Source organism: Symphalangus syndactylus, chromosome 8 (genome assembly GCF_028878055.3).
Source record: "Symphalangus syndactylus isolate Jambi chromosome 8, NHGRI_mSymSyn1-v2.1_pri, whole genome shotgun sequence".
NCBI classification, from domain to species: domain Eukaryota; kingdom Metazoa; phylum Chordata; class Mammalia; order Primates; family Hylobatidae; genus Symphalangus; species Symphalangus syndactylus.
This window is the reverse complement of record NC_072430.2, coordinates 124,287,114-124,312,687: the sequence shown is the minus strand read 5'-3', so window position 1 is coordinate 124,312,687 and position 25,574 is coordinate 124,287,114. Positions and strand designations below refer to the sequence as shown.

The following is a 25,574-nucleotide window of genomic DNA, read 5'->3' as shown; positions in this document are numbered from 1 at the left end:
CCAGAGAGATCAGGGTTAAAATCTCTGCTTCACCACTTACTAGCTGTGTGACCTTCAGTGAGCTTCCTTAATGGTAACATGGGAATAATCATTTTACTTACATTTTAGAGTCATCTGCAGATTATATTTAAAGCCTCTAGCAAGTAGTAAATATATATTAGCTTTAAAAAATGTAAAAAGAGGAAGCACCTAAAGTTGTTTTTTTTAAAAGCAGAAAAATACAAATTTATTTACATTTCTGTAATATATCGGGAAAAATGGCCACAATATTTTGCAGCTTCTCTCATCAAGTGGTAAAATCCATTTATCCAATCCTCGTATATGGGCTTGGCATGTAACTGGCTTTGGCCAGTGGAATATTAGTAAATGTGACACAAGCAAAGACTTGATAAGTACTTGCACAAGTTCTTGAGAATTACTTCCCTTCTTGCAGATGGGAACGCTTTTGCTGTCATGTGACTGGCCTGTTGGATAATGGGAGGCAGGTGGTCATCATCCCAGTTGTCATCACATCAGCTGCCACGCATGTGAGTGAGGCCATCCTAGACTATCCAGTACCAGCTTAGCTGGCCAGCACAGAAGAACCACCTACCTGACTCCAAGAATCATAAACAAATAAAATGGTTCTTGTTATAAGCCACTAAATTTGAGGGTTGTTTGTTTTGCAGCAACAGCTAACGGATACAGTTCTGACTGCAGCTGTATAAAGATACTTATGCAATGAAACAAGATTTAAGGGATACTGGGCTAAAAGCCTCTTGCCCTCAACTGCTCACAATCATTTAAGTGAGAGAGACAAGACATAGAAATAGATAATACAGTTCAGCACAGAAGCTGCCAATAGGTACAGGGTGGTATTAACTATGAGTAATTTTTTTAAATGTTCTCTTAATATTATGATCAATTTTTTCATACAGTTTTTAAATTGAATTTAAAAGGAGTGACTTAAGACTGTTAAGCTAGCATCTGCCTGGAGTGGAAGTTACAGGAGAAAGAAGACGTGAAGTCTTCCCATGTGTACCCTCCTGACTCTAAAGGAGAGAGCCAGCCTGGCCAAATCATTTTCATTACCTTGAACAACCCCATATCAAAGTCAGGATGTGTGGATTCACCCAAAGTTATCTACCTTATCATTTCAATTAAACATATGGCTGAGGAATCTAATGAAGAAGGCTTGAGTGATGGCCGTAGAATCAATAAAGTCTTTCTGGACTTATCGATTTAGCATTCTCCATGCAGTAGAATTGATTTATGTCCTCAGATTTATTTTGATAACTCAATGATAACTCCACTATTCCTAAATTAATGTCATCTTTTCCTCAGGCTAAACTTTTTTCTAGGCAAGGAAAAAATCTTATATCAAGCCAAACTGATTTTGCTAAGTAATTCCATGGCTAACAGGATGCCATAAATCAAAGAGAACCATGTACTACTATAATTGTAAATCATCCTTGTCATGGAAAAGTACGACGGCATTTATTTGTCAGTGTAGTGATTGTATCATGCAGGGCCTCTTTCCTGTCAAAATTCATATCTTCCAATACAAACTCTATCATCTAATTGCAATTTAATAAATTCAATAGATTGCTTAAAAACTACATGAATTTCCCTCTCCTACAGCTTAAATTTCCAGAACATGTGAGATGGATAGGTCCTAATTTCTAATTAGCACAATCTTATTGAATGAGATAAACCATCATCTTTGCATGAGGAATATTCATCTTGGCCATACACAAGCAAGACAATTAGCCAGTGCCATGTAAATGGGTATATTTGCAAATGCTTTTTGGGAAAAGTATTTTCCAACCAGATCTACAAAGCAAAAAGAAAAACAGAGAAATTTTTCAATAAAAAAATATCAGAATGAGATAGTCCAATTAATCACCAAGTCTGTGAGTCCACCTCCTACACAACTCTGAAATCTACCCAATTTTTTTCTATTGGCCCAGCCACCATCAGGACCAGGAGAGCATCACTGCTTGCCAGATGCTGCGATAGACTCCTTGCTTCTCTTGCTGTCACCACTGCTACTTTTTCCAATTCATTTTCTACATTGCAGCAAGAGGGCTTGTTTTCAAAAACGCAAATCTCATTATAACATTACTGCCTACTCCTTCCCCTGGCTCTCAGAATAAAGAAAAATAAACTATCAAAGCAGTCTGCAAGACCCTGCCTGCCTCTCCTAACTCATCTGTCCAGGCCCCTGCACTCTCTGCTCCAGCCAGGCTGGGCTTCTCTCAACACCTCTGACACGCCCCCGGAGTCCCACACACATGCTAGTCTCCCAACCTACAGCACACCTGTACCCTCTCTTTCCCAAGCTAATCCCCACCATCCTACAGCTCTGGGCTCAAACACCACTTGAGATGATTTGGCTGTGTCCTCACTCAAATCTCAAATTGTAGCTCCCATAATTCCCACGTGTCATGAAAGGGACCCGGTTGGAGGTAATTGAATCATGGGGGTGGGTCTTTCTCATGTTGTTCTCATATAGTGAATAAGTCTCATGAGAGCTGATGGTTTTATAAAGGGGAGTTCCCCTGCACATACTCTCTCCTTGCCTGCCGCCATGTAAGATGTGACTTTGCTCCTCGTTTGCCTTCCGCCACGATTGTGAGGGCTCCCCCCACTCACATGGAACTGTGAGTTCATTAAACCTATTTTTCTTTATAAATTAGCCAGTCTCACTAGGCGTGAGTCTCACAGGCTCACGCCTGTGATCCCAGCACTTTGGGAGGCAAGGAGGGCAGACCTGAGGTCAGGTGTTCGAGACCAGCCTGACCAACCTGGAGAAACCCTGTCTCTACTAAAAACACAAAATTAGCCAGGCGTGGTGGCATATGCCTGTAATCCCAGCTACTCGGGAGGCTGAGGCAGGAGAATAGCTTGAACCCAGGAGGCGGAGGTTGCCGTGAGCTGAGATCACGCCATTGTACTCCAGCCTGGGCAAGAAGAGCAAAACTCCATCACACACAAAAAAAAAATTAGCCAGTCTCGGGTTTGTCTTTAATAGCAGTGTGAGAACAGACTAATACAACACTTCTCCCAAGAAGGGTTCCCTGAGCCCCCAGTGGGTTAGACCCCTCCACAGCCTGCACTTCTCCTTTACAGCCTTTTGTGCTTCTCTGCTTAGTTTCTGTCTTCTCTGTTAGATGGTAGCGTACTGAGGATAGGGACAATGTCTACTTACTCCCCACTCCCCTGTCATACTGGTGCTCAGCCCGTGTTTGATTACTTCTTGACTGAGATGGGGCAGACAAGTGGGGACAGGGACCAAAAGAGCAGGAGCATTCACTGGGACAGGGCTGATATAAATCCAAGTACACACCAAAGGGCCCGTGGGGGAAGGTGGGCCAGGCCAGCAGTGTGCAAATGGCAGGTGCTGTTGTGACAGAACATTGACCCACCTTCTTAATTAATGGACCTTTTCATTTTCAAAGAACTTCAAACCAACAGAAAAGCTGCAAAAATAGTGTAACCAAACCACCATATATCCTTCTCCCAGATTCACATATTCAAATTTTACCAACTTAATCTGTGTATTTAAACCTCTTGAACAGTTACCAGTTGGAGACAGCTAAAATACTTAGTCTAGCCAACTAGGTAAAACCTTGTCTCTGAAGTTTTCCAGAGGTGGCAAATTATTAAAACCCAGCAAAACCCCAAAACCAGAAAAGTTTCAGGTAAAGTAAAATTCCTAGATTTTCTCTGAGCAAATGCAAACCACCTCTAAGCACAATTCCAGGATCAGTTTGGCCTCTAAAAATCCTCCAGAGGCAACCCCCTTGGGCTTATAAAACTTTAAATCAGATCAAATCCATCTTTAATGCATTGCTAGGTAGGTCAATAGCAAGCACAAGCTCATTCCCAAATATAAGTGCCACCTCTCCCGACTGGACCAAAGTGAGATACAGAAACAGAGTTAATAAGGGCAGAGACAGGGGCTGGTCACAGAACAAGCACAGCCAGGGGACTTTCAGTAAATTAAATGGCCCATGGGAGGCAGTTCACACTCGAAAGAGCAATTTAAACTATTTATGATCGTTGATGGGCCCTGAATTAGTTATAACTTCCTAAAGAAAAAAATCTTGAAATTATCACAAAGCCAGCACTGAATATGGCTGCACAGTGCTCACTGGAGGTCAGGAAGGAGAATGAGCTATTAGTCTGTATTAAGGAGCGAACACCAAGGTAATGGCGAACTAGTGTGTAATACAAATGCAGGTGGCCCGACCTTGACTGTCGTTCAGCGCTGGGCCCTCCATCTCAAAAGGAAATAGATGAGGCCACAGGAGGGCCACAGAGTGATTAGTGTATCGGTGAGGGCTCAGAACCTCTAAATGAGGAAAGGTTTAATTATACAGGCAGCTAATTAGGAAGAAAAGAGGAGAAAATGGACAGAGGTGTGTACATGAAAAGATCAGGATTTGGGGGTGACTGAGTGAGGCCCCAAAGGTTCTAAATGAGACTTTTACAAAACACATCCATGAGGTTGCTTTTGAAAGAAAATTTTCAGTGGATCAACAAATTCTTTGGAGGAAATAAAGGGCTGGGCTCCACAGAGCAGTTCTAAACATCTAAATAAATATGTGCCTGTTTGGAATTGACCAGAACTTTTAACCAGTTATGAACTGTGTTTTATCCAGGAAACTGGATAGAATAGAGTCGTGAATTCAGTTGTTTGTGACTGTTAGAAAAGACTGCCATAGCTAGAAAGGAATGATGGGATACTCAGACGAGGGTCAGCAAACTATGGCCCTTGGGCCACTTCCAGCCTGTTGTCTGTTTTTATACTGTCAGGAAGTTAAGAATGATTTTCCATTTTAAAACGGTTGAAAAAACTCAAAAGGAGAGTACTATTTCAAAACACATGAAAATTACATTCATGTTCATGAAATTTTATTGGAACACAGTAACATCCTTTTGCTTTTGCACCATGACAGCAGAACTGAGGAGCTGCGACAGAGACTGTATTGAGCCACAAGTCTAAAATATTTACTTTCTAAACAGGGCATGGTGACTCATGCCTCTAATCCCAGCACTTTGGGAGGCCCAGGTGGGCAGATCACCTGAGGTCAGGAGTTTGAGACCAGCCTGGCCAACATGGAGAAACCCCATCTCTACTAAAAATACAAAAATTGGCCAGGAGTGCTGGCGCATGCCTGTAGTCCCAATTACTTGGGAGCTTGAGGCAGAAGAATTGCTTGGGAGGTGGAGGCTGCAGTGAGCCAAGATTGCACCACTGCACTCCAGCCTGGGCAACAAAGCCAGACTCTGTCTCTAAATAAATTGATTAATTAATTTAATCAAATATTTACTTTCTGGTCCTTTTCAGAGAAAAATCTGCCCACCTCCACTCTAAGGTGTTGTGTGTTAAATATTTCCATTGTGGCCAGGGCCCCACACAATCAGCAAGTGCTACCGTTCCCATGCCTGGTATCAGGGGACCGTGTGTGCCTCTTGGTAGGGTCCCCTGCCTGGGCCCTGGGGTGGAAATGCTCAAAGGAATGCAGGTAAGGTGACCGGAGGAAGCTGCTGCACTAGCAAAGAGCACCACACACCACAGCAGATCCCAGTCGGGGCCGCCCAGCGGCCTGCTGGCCTCCTAGAGAGGCTCCCTAGCAACATGGAGTCAGCCTGCTCGGAACCCTTGACTTCACAGAAGCATTTGGTGAGTGCTCAAGGGCTTTTTGTGCACCAGAGCCAGTAAAATGCCATGTTTGCCAACATGTGAAATGCCCGGGGATATCTGATACATCTCAATTTTTCAGAAAGTTTTTTGGAAAAATAAATAAAGACTAAGCTGTAAGGGAAATATTTTATTCCTATAAATATAGTACACAGCATTGTGACTCCATTAAAAAATAATACGGTTTTGATACACAGTCTATTATCCCTAAAAACAAGAATAAAATCACAGAGCTAAAAAGAAATATCTTGGTATTTAGGAATATGAGTTGCAGTGAAAAAATACTTACATTCATAACATAGGGGAGTTACTCAAATTCTATATTCATCTGTGTGCTATCTGGTTTGGTTTTGTTTTTTGATAATAGAATGAAAAGCGCTCACCTTTGCGAAATGTATGTTGCCATCTTCTGCCACTAGGGGGTAGCATGCCCCATTATTTTACCTCTTTCTCAGCCTTCCAGCTGTCCCTGATACCAACATGTAAGACTGACAAGAAAACTTGTGTATGTAATAAACAATTAGATACTGTATAATGCCATATATTTGATATATGTTATGTGTATAGTATTATGCAATACGTAATATATCTTATGTTGTAACATATACATTATTCATATATAAAGTATAAAATTTTATTTTGCATATATAATACATCATTTGGGAAAAGTGGGGAATGTATCCTATATACCGGTAAACACAGCAAGCCTCACTGGTGCACAAAAAATCTAGTCGGAGTTCACCTGCTTCTATTAAAAGATTGAGGGCAGCTCTGCTTGATGTTAAAGGAGGGATTAGGCCTATTAGCTTCTTCCCAGCAGAAAGCTCCAAAAGGTTTGGACCACCTAGAAGGCTGCATGGTCACCGACCAGCTTGTGGAAGGAGAGGGAGGACAGGAGTCATGGGATGTACAGACTCAGTAGCCAAGGAATCTGAGAGATGCCCAATCTAACTCAGAAGCCAAGCGGCCGGAGCACTGCAAGGCCACAGGGAGCCCTGGAGCCTGAGGGAGAGTCCAGAGCTGCAGGCAAAGCCGTGTCAAGAGTCCAGGCTTAGAAACAGCTGCAAACCAATGCTCCAAATAGCTCAGTGCGTCACATAGTCAGAATCTCAAAAATGTGACTTTAAGTTCATTTCCAAAATAAAACAAGGAGTGGCAGAAGGGAGATTCAAATTCCAACCTGTTCAGACATTCTAAAGCATAAAACCCTGAATGTTTGGGGGCAATTAATCCAGAAAACATCTCAGTCAGCTTCTAACATCTGCCTCTGGTGCAAAGATGGAAAGCACTGGAAATGAAGGGCTTTCCTGCATCTGGGAATCTGGGTTCACAGGCCAGTTCCCGACGCGCACGTGAACATCCCTTTTCTGCAGTCAGGACTAAAGCTGCCTTCCGCATGGTCCACGTACATGAGGTCCGCACACATGAAATGTCTTTGTGCTGCTTCTCCGCATACATCATACTTTTTCCATGAATCATTTCATTTAAGACCAAAAAAAAGACCTATGAGATAGGTATTAATATCATACCCATTGTACAGATTCAGAAACAGACACAGAGAGCTTAAGCAACATGCCCAAGGTCACAACAGTGAGTGACGGTGCCAGGAGTTAAAACAGAAAGCTCTTTGTATTAGTGTGTTTTCACACTGCTATAAAGAACTTCCCGAGAATGAGTAATTTATAAAAGAAAGAAGTTTAATTGACTCACCGTGCAGCACGGCTGGGGAGGCCTCTGGAAATTACAATCATGGCAGAAGGTAAGGGGGAAGCAAGGCACCTTCTTCACAAGGTGGGAGGAAGGAAAAGTGCCGAATGAAGGGGAAAGACCCCCTTATGAAACCATCAGATCTCGTGAGAACTCACTCACTGTCACGAGAACAGCATGGGGGAAACACGCTGTGGTTTAATTACCTCCACCTGGTCTCTCTCTTGACCTGTGAGGATGATGGAGATTATAATTCAAGATGAGATTTGGGTGGGGACACAAAGCCTAACCATATCACTCTTCTTGCTTCAAAATTGCCTGTTCTTTCTGCTACATTTGCTGCCTCCAAAAAAAAGTATTTCTCTGAGCCAAGAAGTGTATAAAAAGGCAAGCTTCAATGAGCACAATAGATTTGTACACATTAGAGGCATTCGAACCAGTGTGACTCCATCTTGAACAGTGGCTGAGTGAAATGAGGCTGAGACTTGCTGGGCTGCATTCCCAAGAGGTTAGGTATTCTTAGTCACAGGATGAGATAGGAGGTTGGGCCGGGCGCGGTGGCTTGCGCCTGTAATCCCAGCACTTTGGGAAGCCGAGGCGGGCGGATCACGAGGTCAGGAGATTGAAACCATCCTGACTAACACGGTGAAACCCCGTCTGTACTAAAAGTACAAAAAATTAGCTGAGCATGGTGACGGGCACCTGTAGTCCCAGCTACTCGGGAGGCTGAGGCAAGAGAATGGCGTGAACCCAGGAGGCGGAGCTTGCAGTGAGCTGAGATCGCGCCACTGCACTCTAGTCTGGACAACAGTGCAAGACTCTGTCTCAAAAAAAAAAGAGATAGGAGGTCGGCAGGACCATTATCACAAGATACAGGTCACAAAAACCCTACTGATAAAACAGGATGCAGTAAAGAAGCCAGACAAAACCTGCCAAAATCAAGACGGTGACAAAAGTGGCCTCTGGTCATCATCACTGCTCATTGTACACTAGTTATAATATATTAGCATGCTAAAAGACACTCCCGCCAGCACCATGACAGCTTATAAATGCCGTGGCAAACTCTGGAAGTTACCCTATATGGTCTAAAAGGAAAGGAATCCTTAGTTCTAGGAAATCCCCCCACCCCCTACCTTTCCCAGAAAACTCATGAATAATCCACCCCTTGTTTAGCATATGATCAAGAAGTAACCACAAAAATAGCCAGCCAGCAGCCCTCGGGTCCGCTTTGTCTATGGAGTAGCCATTCTTTTATTCTTTTACTTTCTTACAAACTTGCTTTCATTTTACTCTATGGATTCGCCTCAAACTCTTTCTTGTGTGAGATCCAAGATCCTTCTCTTGGGGTCTGGATTGGGACCCCTTTCTGATAACATATACATCAAAAAGAAAAAAACAAACAGGCAAACATAATAGAATTTTTCCAAAGGCTAATGGATAGCCAGGGGTCATGAGAGAAAAAGAACAGGAATTAGGGAAGAAAGAAGGAAAGGATTCGAATCATGAGACAGGAAGATGGGCACTAACCTCATAAGTATATTTTCAAATATAAGTATATTTTCAAGCATAAAAGGTGCCTGCTGCGCGGGCACGGTGGCTCACGCCTGTAATCCCAGCACTTTGGGAGGCCAAGGCGGGTGGATCACGAGGTCAGGGGTTCGAAACCAGCCTGGCCAATATGGTGAAACCCCATCTCTACTAAAAATACAAAAATTAGCCGGGTGTGGTGGTGCTCGCCTATAGCCCCAACTACTTGGAAGCCTGAGGCAGAAAAATCTCTTGAACCCAGGAGGTGGAGGTTGCAGTGAGCCAGGACAACAGAGCGAGACTCCATCTCCAAAAAAAAAAAAAAAAAAAAGGTACCTGCTGCATTTGGTGGCTTAAAGTTCTTAAAGTTCTGAGGGAGTCTTTGGCCGAAGAATGGAATCAGGAAAGGTGCCTTGGTATGTAAAATGAGCTGAATCAACAGCAGGGGAAGGAATGCAGGAAAAAGGTGGATTTCTGCCCAGTCTAATAGCAAAGGACAGCAGTGGAAGCAGGGGCACTCTAGGGACTGAGCAGAAACAAAGACTGTAAGAGCAAGTTGAGTCTCTCCACAACTGCACAAAGCCACATTCTTTGCCTAATTACATAAGCCTGAGTGTGTTCACCTGGAAGTTTCCTGCTGGTCAGAGGAAGCAGTTTTGTTTCTGTTGTTCATGTCTTGGTTGAGGGAGGGGCTCCAGGTGATTCTAGCAGACAAACAGGGCAGGACAACAGGGAGCAGGGAATGTGGCATGCCGGATGCCACGATTTCACACACCACAAGTGGTTCCGTTTCAGCCCAGAAATGATGAGACCAGCCTGGGATTTGCTACTTTTCCCATTCCTCCTGCTTTGTTCTTTGCTTTAATAAGAGAGACAAAGGGAGAGAAGGAGAGATAGAGAGAGAGAGAGAGAGAGAGAATGAATGTGTCTGTAACAGTAAGAAAATAGCCATGTATCCATCCAACAGGATGGCAGGTAAAGAAAGGGGGAAGGCCGGGCACGGTGGCTCACACCTGTAATCCCAGCACTTTGGGAGGCCGAGGCAGGCAGATTGCCTGAGGTCAGGAGTTCAAGACCGGTCTGGCCAAAATGGCAAAACCCTGCCTCTACTAAAAATACAAAAAAAAAAAATTAGCTGTGCGTGGTGGCATGTGCCTGTAATCCCAGCTACTCCAGAGGCTGAGGCAGGGGAATTGCTTGAACCAGGGAGGTGGAGGTTGCAGTGAGCCGAGATCGCGCCACTGCACTCCAGCCTGGGCAACAGAGTGAGACTCCACCTCAAAAAAAAAAAAGAAAGAAAGAAAAAGAAAGAACGGGGGAAAAGTGGTCACTGAGAAATTTCCAGCAAAGACTGGACTCACGGAAACGTTGGCATGTCCCTGGAGAGGCTGCTGACTGCACTGTGTGCTGATGCTCACCATCTCAGTCCAGAGGGGAGGCTGTTGCAGCAGATCAGGTGAGGCTGAGTCAAGCACTCGGGGCAGATCTAGTGCCTGCCGTAACCTCATCTAGTTGTGTTGTAGGACTTTCTCCTTAGTTCAGTTAAAAACAGGGTCCTTGACACATAGCCAGGAGAGATTAGGCTCACAGACACTTTGAAGGGTGAGAAAAATTGAATTTATTGGGCAAAAAAGAAAAAAAGGAAATAGGAACTCCCAACAAAGTGAAAGTCCTACTAGCTGGCTTCCTGCCTCACAGATTGAATCCACATGGTACCAACCCAGAACAGGAGAGGCCAAGCTCCTCCCCACTGCAAACGGTGCGCGCTTCCTTGGCTCCACCCTCCTCCCAGTGCCCAGGTGGATCGGAGCCACTCCGGCGAGCCCTGACTACCTATCTGTCTCAGCTGCACCTAAATTACCTGCTTATAGAAGACTGTGGTTCAGTCTACCCAGGATGCTTTACCCACTGTCTTCTCCTGACCCTTTGGGGAACTCACCCTCACTCCATGTGTCCCCTTGAGGCTATCAAACACATTGGTGACGTTTCAGGTAGAGACCTTGCCCACACTTGTGATTCAAAGGCTCCCATATCTCCCTGTCTGTGGTGAATTGATCGGGAATCAGCCAACCCAGGCCAATGGTGATCTTGTCAAGGCCAGATACATGGATAAGAGGCCAAAGAGAAAGGAGAGCGCAAGGGGCTGCCACCACCACCACCAGCACAGTGTGCAGGAGCCCAGAGGAGACCTGGGCTGTCTCCCTGCCTCCCCTTTCCAGCAATCTGCTAAAACACGGTGGATTACCAAGAAGTTCCAGGCATGCAGAGACATGCCTCACCTGAGGACATTAAAAAGGTATATTGGAAACTGGCACTGAATTGGCACCCAGAAAAAAAAAAATACCCTCAGAGTAAAGAAGCAGAGAGAAAATTCAAACAAGTGGCTGAGCCATATGAGGTGCTACCAGATGCTTTTTTTTAAAAAAAAAAAAAAAAGACATCCACAGCAAAAAAAAAAAGTGACAATTACAGCCAAGAAGTATTAAATGAGGTAGGTAGGAGATAGAAGTCATTTTGTCAGTCCGTGTGAGCTTGGCTTCACATTCCGTAACCCAGGTGATGTCTTCAGGGAACTATTTGGTGGAAGGGACCCATTTTCATTCAACTCCTTTGAAGACTCATTTGAGGACTTTTTTGGAAATTGGAGGGATCCCTGAGGAAGCAGAGGCCGAGGGATGTGGTCATTTTTCTCTGCCTTCACTGGATTTCCATCTTTTGGAAGTGGATTTTCTTCTTTTGATACAGGATTTATTTCAATCAGGTCACTAGGTCACAGGGGTCTCACTTCATTCTCTTCCATGTCCTTTGGTGGTAGTGGAATGGGCAACTTCAAATTGATATCAACTTCTACTAAAATGGTTAACAGCAGAAAAACCACAACAAAGAGAATTGTCAAGAAAGAGTAGAAGTTGAAGATGACAGCCAGTTAAATGATGGCCAGTTAAATAAAGTCTTTAACAACACATGGTGAGGGGCAGGCAGCAGCTGGGCTTGGATAACAAGCAATTCAATGCAAGCATTTAACAGAAATGTTCAACTACAACAAGCACCATCTGAAGATTAACAGGAACAATTTTTTGACGATTTTAAACAAACTTGCCTTTCAGTATAGTTGCACCTAATCTCAAGTATTTAAAAACAGCTCATCAGAGCCCCTATTTGTCATAGACTTTTGAGTTTATTTGAGACTGTATTAGTCCGTTTTCATGCTACTGATAAAGACATACCTGAGACTGGGCAATTTACAAAAGAAAGAAAAAAAAGAGATTTAATTGGACTTACAGTTCCATGTGGCTGAGGAAGCCTCACAATCATGGTGGAAGGCAAGGAGGAGCAAGTCACATCTTACATGGAAGGCAGCAGGCAAAGAGAGAGAGCTTGTGCAGGGAGACCCCTGTTTTTAAAACCATCAGATATCATGAGATCCATTCACTATCACAAGAACAGCATGGGAAAGACCTGCCCTCATGATTCAATCATCTCCCACCAGGTCCCTCCCACAACATGTGGGAATTACAGGAGCTAAAAGATGAGATTTTGGTGGGGACACAGAGCCAAACCATAACAGAGACCATTTTTTTGGTCTTTAAAATTGTTGTAAATCTCTGTTTGCACTTTGCTTTTTTATTAAACTTACTCCAAGGTGAGCCTTGACTCTTTAGTGGTAGGACAAGATCATACACCAATACCAGCATGGACCTGCTTTTCCATTGTGTCTGAAATGTGAGTCAAGTAGTATCAGCCTGCTATGACATTAACATTGCCAGGGTGAATCTTTTAGAGAAATCATTTCAATTTTATTCAGTATTTAGTAGTGAAAGATATTCATGCTTTAATGGTAATATATTTCTGGTTTAATATACATTAAGGATATTTTTCAGTTGTGCACAAATGCTGGTGGCTTAGTTCTGACAATTGTTTACGTATGTCATGTTAAGCTTAGGTTTAAAAAAGTAAAGGCAGTAAACTGGGTCTTTATTATTTGCTTTAAAAAAAGAAAATAAATGTGAATGTGCTTGGTGCATTAAAAACAAACCAAAAAAAAGTCCAACCTTCTCGTTCCACACACGTTTCTAAGCTGGAAGGATGTGGGTCTGACACTACTACTGGTCATCTTATCTGCCACTCAAAGGCAGCTCTTCAAGGACAAAGGCAGAAAGAGCTGAAAAGGCAACAAACTCCCGACGATAAAATGTATGTTCTTGGATACAAACATGCCTGAAGTGAGTGCATCCTTGGGCTTCCCAATCACACGAGTATTTGTTGTTCACTCAGGCTTGGGTTTCATTTCTGCAACCTGCTCACCTCTTTTCCCCAGCGGTTCTTGCTTCCCACATCAGCCTCTGCCCACGTCATGGCTTACTCTCCTCCCATCTCTACATATTTAACCCTGAAGTCTTTTAAGTCTCCACTCAAATGCCACGACCTCCCCCATGAAGTCTTTCCTTACCTCTCCTATGCCAACTCCCCTGTCCCACCTGGACAGCCACCTGACACTTAATCTGTACTTTTCTGTGTCTGTATCAGGATGACATTGAGCCTCAGGGCACAGAAAACTACAGCAGCTTAGATAAATAGGGATTTATTTTCCTCACATAAGAGGTAGTCTGATGGAAGGCAGCTGCCAGCTTTGCTTTGGGGGCCTGACAATATCAGGGACAGCATCTCCACAGTGGCCTTTATCTGGTACAGTCCCCAGATGGACTTGGAAGACCCAGTTCCTACCCCCTTCCTTCCTGCATGTAGTTCTCAGAATAACTTTAGAATGTGCTGGAATGCAACATCCTGAGATAGGACTGCCTGAAAGAGCTTGGCTCTTTTCCTGTTCCTCCTGGGGAATGTAAGATCTTGAGTTAGAGGGAACTGTTCAGGATAGCCCACACTTTGTTCCTCTCTTCCCTGGAAGCAGGATGTCCTTCCAAGCTTGGCTTAGTGAGTCATGGAGCCCCTGAGGCTTTTAACTGGAAATGAGCTGTCTTTTAGGGGCCCTCAGCTGCCATGAAAGTAGGGCACAAGCAGTGGAAACTCCATCCACCCTGGGCAGCTTTCTTGAACACATTCACACTCCTTAGGGGACTGGCTCACAATGGCTCCCAGTCTTCTTTGTCCCTTGCTGACTGTCGGAGAGTAATAAATCCATTTCCTGTAACTTGTTGCATGTGAGTCTCTTCTATCTCACTGGACTCAGGCAATTGGTAAAACTACATCCCGCAATGCAATGGGCAGAAGTGTTCAGACTCCTAGTCATGGTGGTTGGCATAGTGATAGTCTTTGCTGTCCTCCAAGCACTGGGGGTCCTCTCTTGTGATTGGTTATTGGTGAACCCGTTTCTCAGCCTCATGGTTGCAAGGTGGCTGCCACACATCCAGGCATCATATTTGCTTTCCAGGCAAGAATAAAGGAGAAGTAGGAGGACCAGTTGCTTCCTCCTTTTTTATCCGGAGAACAAAAGTTTTCCTGGAACCCACTAGCAGACTTCCACCTAAAATTCACGATCCCAAACCACATCATCACTGACTAGTTACAACAGAGAGCAGGGAATGAGGATTTAAGTCCCCTAGAGTAGACAAGGAAAACAAGAAGGAGATTGGGAATGGCTACTAGGTCAGCCTAAGAATAGTCACTGCCCTGCTTGCTCAAGGCCCTGGTCACAGTTGTATCTTTTATTACAGTTTTTTGCATGCTAAAATCTGAGCTCCCTCTGGGAAGAGGCTGAGTTCTCAATATCTTTTATTACAGTTTTTTGCATGCTAAAATCTGAGCTCCCTCTGGGAAGGGGCTGAGTTTTCAATCACTACACCCTTCAGAGAGCCTAGCACACGAGACTTTGATAAATCTATGCCTGGTGACTGTGGTGCTGCTACTTGCTCATGTTAGTGGGGCCTCCTGGCAGGCTGAGCAGATTGTGGCTGCAGTAGGGTAATTAAATGTGCATGCTTCTTTGATCTCTAAGTTCTCCTGTTTGAAATTCATCTGAAAGGAGTGGAAAGATACTGGAGATGTGGACTCCCCTGCCTTGTCTAATCATCCAGAAAGGGTTAAACTATTTCTATTTCAGGTCTCTTGTGATCAAGAAAGCTCTGCTGGCAGGAGTGCCTATTTGGTGCCTTAAAGGCAAGCAATTGTGGGAATTAAGAATTAGCTCTCACCCTGACTATTCTCTCGATATAGTTAGAAAAAAGCAGCAGTGACATTGCCAATGACCCAGATGTTGGAGAACCTTGGATTAAGCCACAGAGGCCCTTGCCTCCAAATCCTATAATATTGCATTAACACAGGCTCAACCTGCAGAATTGGATTTAAATCCAGCCCTCGAATGCTCACCCTACTCCAGCCCCTTCCCCACACCTAATCTCATTTTGTCCTCAGAGTGCTGAAAATAATGGTAATGTAGTTGCCGTGGAAAGTGACTGTGTGAGCATATTTTACATTAGAAACGCTCTTAATAAAGTAAAAATGCTTTAAATGCAGAGGTCTCTCCCTTTACATCCCTCCTGCCTGGATAATAAATGATTTGTTACAGTTTCAAACTTCCATGGCCTGCTGGATACAAGGGCTGGAGACAGCCAAGCAGCCCTCTCCTGGGCACAAGGTGCTCATGTGTGCTGGGATGTTGGGTCCAGACCTACATGAAACACAGGACAGGGAATGAGTCAAGACAGGAACAGCTTTATGGCCAGAGGCTCTCCTCCACCTTCACTCATACATGTCAACAGAATAATAGTAATAATAATGGCAGTTACCATTTGTTGAATACTTATGACATGTTAAGAGCATTTCACACATTGTCTCATTCAATTTCCTCAACATACCTAGAGGCTGGGCACTATCATTGTCCCCATTTTACCGATGAGGAAATTGAGGCTCAAAGAGGTCAAGTCACTTCCAGGATCCCACAGATAGTGGGTGGGAGAGCTGGGACTCATGCCCATGAAAGCCCCCATGCTGCCTGGTCTACCTCCACGTTGGAGTAGGGCAGTGGTTCTCAGTCAGGGGTGGTGGGATATAACCTCCTGGCAAGTTTTAGGGACCCCATTCAATTAAATCTTAACCTCTGGGTATGGGGCCAGTGCATGCCGAGGCTTTAAGCTCTTGGCTTCATTCTAGTGCTACGGTCTGAATCCTTGTGTCCCTCAAAATTTCTATGTTGAAACCTAATCCCCAGTGTGATTGTTCTACAAGGTGGGGCCTTTGGAAGGTGATTAGGTCATGAGGGCAGAGCCTTCCTGAATGGAATTAGTGCCCTCATGAAAGAGGCTCCAGAGAGCTCCTCCACCCCTTGTACCATGTGAGGACACGGCGAGAAGGCACCATCTATGATCCAGAAGGTGAGTCCTCACCAGATACAAATCTGCCTTGATCTTGGACTTCCTAGCCTTCAGAACAGTGAGAAATCAATTCCTGTTGTTTATAAGCTACCAAGTCTACGGTATTTTGTTATAGCAGCCCTAAGGGACAAAGGCGTCCAGGTAAAGTGGAAAAGACATCTTCCCTGGAGTCAGGCCTCTGGAGTGACATTCTGGCTCTGAGCCTCACTAGCTGGCCTGCCCACCTCCCAAGGTGTTTGCAAACACCCTGTGAGGCTCGGTGATATATGACGACACAGACAGGCCCAGGCCCCGGGCAGCAAGGTCCAAAACCAGCTCTGAGAAGGGCACCCAGGAGCCATGATTCTGTGATTCATCCTTTCACCATTGATTTTCTCTATTCATTCAATAAGCATTCACTAAGCGCTTATTATGTCCAAGGCTTTCAGTTGGAGAGGGAGGAAGACAGAATTCCTTCCATCCACAGGAATTATCTTGCCGTTCCCTGCCCTCAATCCATTTACGATCTAACTGAGGAGAGCAGCTGGCATAAGAAAAATGACAACATCCACATATACATCAAGTGCCAGATGAGTGGCACAGCCAGGAGGGCTTTAAGGGTTCTAACAGGGAGTGATCTCCAAAGTAAAGGAACTTCATATGAGGGGAGGGTTAGGGCAGGGCTTTGGAATGCCAGCATAGCTTTTGCGCTGGGCAGTAGAACCTACATGTTCCCACCGGTCCAGGGAAACCCTTCCCATCCTAGGTCAGTTCTGGCCCAAGCAGGGCTCCTGGTAGCTGGTCCTGGAGTCTGCAACTCGGTACCCACCATGGCAGGAGGGCAGGAGGGCAGCATGGTGGAGAGAAAGAGCAAATCAGGTTCTCTTTGGCAATTGGGTGACAGCAGGACAGCAGGCATCTCCTGCCCCATCAGAACACCTCAGCAGACTTGAAGACCGGTTTTCTCAGCTGATAAACCAAGGCAACAGTACCTTTGCATAGCGCCAATGGGAAGATCAACCATTACAATGACCGTCAGCTCCACCACCATTGATGGAGCCCTCTCCAAGGGCCGAACACAGTGCTCACCACATCATTCACTTTAGGATCTCAGGGAATCCTCCCAACAATGATGGGAAGGGCACCATTATTATACCCTGTTATCCGGAGAAGTAAACCGATTCTCAGAGAGGTTAAGCAATTTTCTCAAGGTCATATAACTAATCAATAACACAGCTGACTCAGACCTGTCTGATTCTAAAGCCCACCCCCCATACCATGACATACCATACAACAGGAGTTTGTAACCTGGAGTCCATGGAGAGGATTTAAGTGTCTTTGAACTTAGATGGGGAAACAATGATACCAGAATTACATCTCTATTCAGTGGCATACGGGGGTGAGGGAGGCAAGCAATGGGAACCTTTGGCCCCTGCAGGGATGTATGTTGTCACTGACAATCTTTTTTTTTTTTTTTTTTTTTTTTTTTTTGCAGAGTTTCGCTCTTGTTGCCCGATCTTGTTGAAACTCCTCCGCCTCCTGAGTTCAAGTGATTATCCTGCCTCAGCCTCCTGAGTAGCTGGGATTACAGGCATGCGCCACCACACCCAGCTAATTTTGTATTTTTAGTGCAGACGGGGTTTCTCCATGATGGTCAGGCTGGTCTCGAACTCCCAACCTCAGGTGATCCACCAGCCTCCGTCTCCCAAAGTGCTGGAATTACAGGCATAAGCCACCGTACCTGGCCACTGACAATCTTGAAAGCCAATGATACATAGTGATAATAAAATCAAGACTGGCCAGACGTGGTGGCTCACACCTGTAATCCCAGCACTTTTGGAGGCTGAGCAGGAGGATCACTTGAGCCCAGGAGTTTGAAACCAGCCTGAGCAACATGGTGAAACCCTGTCTCTACAAAAAATACAAAAATTAACTAGGCATGGTCGCATGTGCCTGTAGTTCCAGCTACTCGGAAGGCTGAGGTGGGAGGGTCACTTGAGCCTGAGAGGCTGAGGTTGCAGTGAGCCGAGACTGCACCATTGCACTCCAACCTAGGTGACAAAGTGAGACTCTGTCTCAAAAAAATAAAAAATAAAAGACAGCAAGACCAACCTCAATTTTTTCATTGTTTTTAAATTTATTACAAACCATGTACCCCTTTCTGCCTGCATTAACCTCTAATTAAAATTTAGCATTTCTCTCAATTATGAATGTAGGCACTCACATGGAAGTATTAACATACCTGTGACTTTGTCACCAACAGAACCACAGATATTTCATGTCACACTACAGTTGTTGCAGTATCTAAAATATATAGTTTATACTCATAACTACTTCAATATTGGAGTGATTATAAAACTATTGCTAGGTTTTATTATTTAATGGGCTAATACAAAAGATAAACTGTTACTACATTTACAAATTTGATTTTGTTTTGTTTTTTAGTGTTTGGACAGCCATATTACAATACGATCAGCTTCCCTTATAATCTTATGTATTATAAAAGAGGTCCCTGGCCAGGCGCGGTGGCTCACGCCTGTAATCCCAGCACTTTGGGAGGCCGAGGCAGGCGGATCACAAGGTCAGGAGTTCAAGACCAGCCTGGCCAAGATGGTGAAACCCCGTCTCTACTAAAAATACAAAAAAAATAGCCAGGCATGGGAGCAGGCGCCTGTAATCCCAGCTACTCAGGAAGCTGAGGCAGAGAATTGCTTGAACCCAGGAGGCAGAGGTTGCAGAGAGCCGAGATTGCACCACTGCACTCCAGCCTGGGTGACAGAGTGAGTCTCCGTCTCAAAAAAAAAAAAAAAAGAGGTCCCTAAACTCCAACAGACAGACACACACAGAAAATGAAGAGTACCTGCTACCCACTCTCTTAGTTGAGAGTGCTATATAAATGCTGGAAATATTATAATCTTTGTACCATTTTACTTTACATGTTTGTGGCTCTTGAGAGAATGGACTGAGTCATATAGTTCTTCCTTTCCTCCACAAGCCTTTAGAAAGCATAATCATTCAACCACTGCTTATTGATTTCCTGGCTGGCAGAAATCCCTCAAGCTTCCGTAAACTCAGTATCACACTCAGTGACCAGGAGATAAACAATATGGCAGGAGGAAGAAAGGTATTGAGATCAAACCTTCCGGATGGTTGGGAAACCCTGTGCATGGGGTGCTGGAACTTGCTTCTTAGAGACTAAATACATCTGTAGAGAAAAAGGTCCATTGGAATTTTCCAACAAGACTGATAGGGTAGGGCAGAGTGCCCAAATGTCACGGGAAGCGAAGCAGATGCCAAGCTGGGAAAACGCTCCTGGACAAGATGGCATCATTTCTATATGCATTGGAAGCCCTTATGAAATAACATCAGAAGTCCCAGGATCCCAGTTCCCTGCAAAGAACCCCACTCTACCCAGAATATCACACAACTCCTGACTCTCTGGCACTAGAAACCTGAAGGGGGTTCCATGGTACCCTCGGTTATAGCTGACATCAAGAGACTCTGACTGTTTCCGTCATCTTTGTTGTATCCCCAAGACTTTGTGACAGAAAACAACCACCATTTTATTTTGCTTCTAATTCCTGTGGGGATTCAGGTACAGTGGGGATGGTTCTTCTCTTCTCCACAATGTCTGGGGCTTCCAAGGTGGCTTCTGCACTCACAGGTCTGGTGCCTGGGCTGGGATGGCCAAAGGACTGGCCAGAACACCTATACCTGGCCTCTCCGTATGGATTGGGCTTTTCACAACATGGCAGTTGAGTAAGAGAGAAGGCTTTCTGAGAAGGGGTCTCTAGAAAGCAAACACTTTCAGAGCACCAAGTGGAAGCCACATGGCCTTTTCAGTCTTAGCCCTTCCACCATACTCTATTGGCCAAAGCAGAATCAAGAGGAAAGGTCATAGATTCCGTCCCAGATAGGAAAAGTGCCAAAGAATCTAGGAGCTATGTTTTACAACCACCGCACTGGCCAAGTGAATTCCTTGCTTCCAAGCTTAGAGATAATATCTAGAGTCCCCAGGGGGCTAAACATGGACTGTTCTCTAACTTGGGTGGGAGAAGAGCAGGTGCTGGGGACCCCAGCAAACTCCTCACAGTTGATTCTCAAGAGTGTGTTTGCCCTGCCCCAAGAGAGATGCCCAGAGGAGGCTCAGCCCACAGGCAGCCCTTCACAAATGAAAAGAACCCTCTTGTCGCTATTACCACCACCCCACCTTAATTGCTATTCCTCCTGAACATCTTTTCACCTCCAAATTACCCTCCAGCAAAAAACCTGCTCCCACAAAGCACGCTGTGCATGCCAGTGTGTCTCATTGTTCCTCTATTAAGATACATCATTCACAAACACTACGCTTCTTAAAAGATACCCTCAGCTGTCACTTACATAACAGAACTTGGCAAAAACAGATGGAGCACGCCAGTGGTGTCTTTGCCTGGGGCAGTATATGCTAATATCTTGGCACAGGCACCTTGAGCTGCTTTTTTTTCCCAGCAAAGTTCCATCAGCTGGAAAGTTCGAAGGGGCAAGCAAGATCATGGAAAAGTCAGTAGAGGAAGCTGTTCCTTTTTTTCCTCTGGAAAATAAAACCACCTTTTCATCAGTCAAATAGTGGGAAAAATCTGTAGAGCTACTCCCTAAAACTCAGCAGAAAGGAAGAAGCTTGATGCTATCTAAAGAAAGGTAAGACACACAAAAAAGAAGGGACACTCGACCCAGGATGTAGGAGAAAAGGGCATTTCGGAGAGAAGGAATGACAGGCACAAAGATGGGGAAGCAGGAATGTGCCTGACTTGTTCCCAGGGCATTGAAATAGCTGGTCTACCTGGAGTGGAGGGTTTGGGCTTGGGAGTTGTAGGGGCCATTTATTATTTCACCTTCCCAGAACAACACCCCCACTTCATTTGGGAAACAGCTCTACTTCCATTTGGTTCTCTATAGCCCTGGCTGGGCTAATCCTAGAGACTGATCCCTTTGACATCAGTAATTGGCCCAGGGACAGGCAAACGACCAGGCCAATTTGAGCCCATTTCAGCCCAACTGGAGTGAGTGGGAAGAGCTCTTTTCTCTCTGCTCTCAAGAGGAGAGGCAGGAGAATGCACAGGGCTAAAAGCACAAGCTCTTCAATCAGAGTTGACTCCAGATCCCGAAGTTCTTTACCAGCTTTGTGAACTTGGGAAGGTTCCTCACTGAGGCTCCATTTCTTCATCTGTAAAATGGGGATAACAAGACCCACCTCATAGGTTCATGCCATGGATTAAATGAGATAAGCAATTCCGGTGCTTAGAATTAAAATGGCAGCCCCAGAACTGCCCACACCATGGTACCAACTTTAGGGTACTGGCCAGCCTGAGAGTTAAGTCAGTCCTCAAAGGAAGCAGAGATGAGAGTAAGTTAAGCAACAACCCAGGATTCCTGCAGCTTGGTGATAGGAGTCAATGAATTTGCCTTTTCCAAATGTAAGCTGGCTTGAGTTTGATTTCTGTTCATGGCACCTAATAGTGCTTGAGTTGTATTTTTTAATGCAAAAAAATACACTTAGAAATACATCCACAATGTATTTCTCTAATTATAAAATCCATCCATTGAAATAATCCTAGAGTTTTGTAACCATTCCTTTCTTGGTTTTCCTTTCCCTAAAATCAACTTGCTAAGCTCCCAATACTACAAGTCAAGCTGGAGGAAGCACCAGGAAGGAAGAGGGACGATGGGACAGGGATTTGAGTTGTGGACATCGAGGAGAGGATTAAACAGTCCACCAGCCTTGTGGGCCCCCAATTCTAAGGATCCCCTGAGCCCCTGACCTTCACTCCTCAGAACCAATGAGAGCCCAGGTCAGAACTCAGGTTCAATATCCCAAATCATAAACAAATCAGAGAAGCAGAATCCTCAGAAGAAACCAAATGGAAAACCCAAGAAGACAGGAGAAGACGTCCATGCTCAGCACTGAAACTCCCTGTTGCTGTGGGAGAATAAAAGTCATAAACATAACAGAGAAGATAACATTCTAGTTATTTGCAACTAGTTTTGACTCTACACCTGGAAAATCAAAGAGAACAGAGTTAAAACAAAAACAAAAACAAAACTGTTAAAATCAATAGGATAATTCAATAAGATGGCTAGCTATAAAAATGTGTATATGAAAGTCAATAGCTTGCTACATATACACAACTGATTGGAAAATATAATGAAAGAAAAAAATCCCATTTACAAAGCAGCAATCAGCTGGGCACTGTGGCTCACACCTGTAATCCCAGCACTTTGGGAGGCTGAGGTGGGCAGATCACCTGAGGTCAGGAGTTCAAGACCAGCCTGGCCAACATGGTGAAACCCCGTCTGTACTAAAAATTAGCTGGGCATGGTGGCAGACATCTATAATCCCAGCTACTCGAAAGGCTGAGGCACGAGAATCGCTTGAACACAGGAGGTGGAGGATGCAGTGAGCCAAGATCGCACCACTGTACTCCAGCCTGGCAATGAAGCAAGACTGTCTCAAAAAAAAAAAAAAAAAAAAAAAGATAGCAATTCAAAAAAGTAAAAACAAACCAAAAGGCTACATACAGATACACCTCATAAGAAATATACGGAATCTACCTGAAGAAAAAAATGTTTAATTTTTTTTTTCTCCGAGACAGGGTCTTACTTTGTTGCCCAGGCTAGAATGCAGAGGCATGATCTTAGCTCACTGCAGCCTTTACTTCCCAGGCTCAAGTGATCCTCCCACCTCAGCCTCCTGCATAGCTAGGACTATACTATATGTGCATGCCACCATGCCCAGGTAATTTTTGTATTTTTTGGTTTTGCCATGTTGCGCAGGCTGGTCTCGAACTCCTGGGCTTAAGCAATTCACCCACCTCTGCCTCCCAAAGTGCTGGGATTACAGGTGTGTGCCACCACACCCAGCAGAAAAATTTTTAAATTCTAATGAGGACCTTATATAAATTTTTAAAGGCCAGCAGATGATAAGGCAGAATGGGAGAATAGACATACAGTACTGGAGTATAGGGATCAGAGGAATCAGATAAAAGAGAAGCATGGAAGAGAGGCAGAAAGACAAAACCTGTCATTTTCCTTGGGCCAGCGAGAGGGGGCGCTGCAGGTGCTTTCCCAGAGGACCCATGGTCTGGGCACTAGTCGGGAGGAACTGACCTGCATGGCCACCATGAATCCCTTAGGCACCCCTCCTCCCCTGGGGTCATGTTGCACTCCAGGCCGCCAAAATTTAGGGGCAGACTGGAGACTGAGTAAGCCAGCCAAGGTGGCCACTGGGCAGCAGAGGCATTGCTGTTGGCAAAAGCAGCACTCCATCCCAGCTGATGAAAATAAAAACCCCCATCTCAGATCCCAATTTACAGAGCATTTGCACTTTCATGAGCCTGTATCTTGCTCCCAACTTCCCTGAGAGAGAAGAAACCCGGGGCAAATATCCCTGCGCCTAGCTTCCTGAAGATCAACTTGGATTTTTTATTAGTCCGTTCCCATACTGCTGTAAAAAACTACCTGAAACTGGGTAATTTATAAAGAAAAGAGGTTTAATTGACTCACAGTTCCGCATGGCTAGGGAGGCCTCAGAAAACTTACAATCATGGAGGAAGGCAAAGGGGAAGCAGGAACTTTTTCACCAGACGGCAGGAGAGAGAGAGCAAGCAGGGAAGTGCCACATTTTTAAACCATCAAATCTCATGAGAACTTACTCACTATCACAAGAACAGCATGGGGGACCTGCCCCCATGATCCAATCACCTCCCTGATCAAGTCCCTCCCCTGACAAGTGGGGATTACAATTTGAGATGAGATTTGGGTGGGGACACAGCAAAACCACGTCAGATACCCAGGTCACATGTGGGTCACTGGGTGGCAGACCCCTTCAAAGGAATAATTTTACGGCTTTCAACTATATATATACTGCTTGAATATCAAATTGGTTTTTTTTAAAATTGTATTTCAGTAGCATTAGGGGTAGAAGTGGTTTTGGATTACATGGATGAATCATATTCAAGTTGTTTTAAATGAGAGCAGGACAAGAATTAGAATCTTGCAATCCATGGCAGTTCTTTCTCCACAACACTCAGTAGATACCTTGATATATACATAACCGTTTGTTTGATATGAAACATATGAGGAGAAGATAGGAGAGGAATCTCTCATTCTGATTCAGTTGCCTGAAAATCCTTGTCCTAGCTCATTCCTTTGAGCCGAAGGTATTGAAGCCCTCCTTTAAAATGCAAATATCATCTAGGAAGAGTGACACATAAATCATTGTCTTTCATTAGTCCCACAGACCAGAGCACTTTATCAATCACTAATTTTTCTCCATGCTACTCAGAGAACGCTAACGTGGAACGTGTCTAGACTCACTGAGTGGGGTGGGGTTGCAGCTGGCAGGACACCTGTGTTCTGGCCTCTGTGTGTTCACTTGCGAAACAAGGAGGGATGGATTTGATGATCTTTGAAATCCTGAGGCTCAATGGCCCCCGCTATAGCCTGAATGTGTCCTTGCAAAATTCATAGGTTGAAAGTTAATCAACAATGTGATGTGTTAAGATATGGGGCCGGTTTAGGGGGTGATTAAGCACTCATGGGTGGGATTAGTGGCCTTATAAAAGAGGTATAAGGAAGCTGTTCACCCCTTCCATTGATCTCAGATCTCTCAACCTGCAGAACCGTGGAAAATAAATTTCTGTTGTTTATAGATTACGCATCCCAAAGAATCTTGTCATAGCAACCCAAGTGGATGAAGAGACCCCCACATCCATCGGAGGGTAAACTCTAACTCGTACATGTGTCTTGAGGATGCTGGCACAATAAAATCTCGCCTCGTCCCATCTCTGTTTGGCATTTGAATCCAAATCTCTTTGTTCTGTTAGGCAACTGTTTGGGGCTTTTTATTCATTTGACAGGTGGATCTTTTTGAAGTTCTCATTTAAAATAATTTGATATTCAAGCTGTATGTGTGTGGTTGAAAGTCATAAAATTATTCATCTGAAAGACCTCTCCTTTTCTCTCAGATACCAATTGAAGTTTGCAGCAGTTCCCCCGAGCAAAGCTCACTGCCTAGAAAGCTCTTTTTCAGCAATGCTCTGCCATCATCACTAAATTGAGTTATTCCAACAGGCTTTGATGCTCTGTTTTTTTTCCTAAGTGTGCATATGAAAGCTGAACAGCAACATAATTTAATTCTTCAAGATTTACTTTTTAATCACCAGAGTGATTCTTGTGGGGTACAGAGAGTTGACCCCATTTTCTCAAGTTGAAATTGATTTAGGTCAAATAATTCTTGGAATTTGAATTAGATAGTTTTCTCCTTATCGGCATGAACTTCAAGCTTCATTTTCCAACAGCTGGGAACA

General features: G+C 44.4%; 1 pseudogene; it reads left to right on the top strand.

The window, feature by feature from the left end:
• The first annotated feature begins 3,178 nt into the window (after positions 1 to 3,178).
• On the top strand, positions 3,179 to 11,894 carry LOC129488818 (dnaJ homolog subfamily B member 6-like; annotated as a pseudogene).
• Positions 11,895 to 25,574: the final 13,680 nt, after the last annotated feature.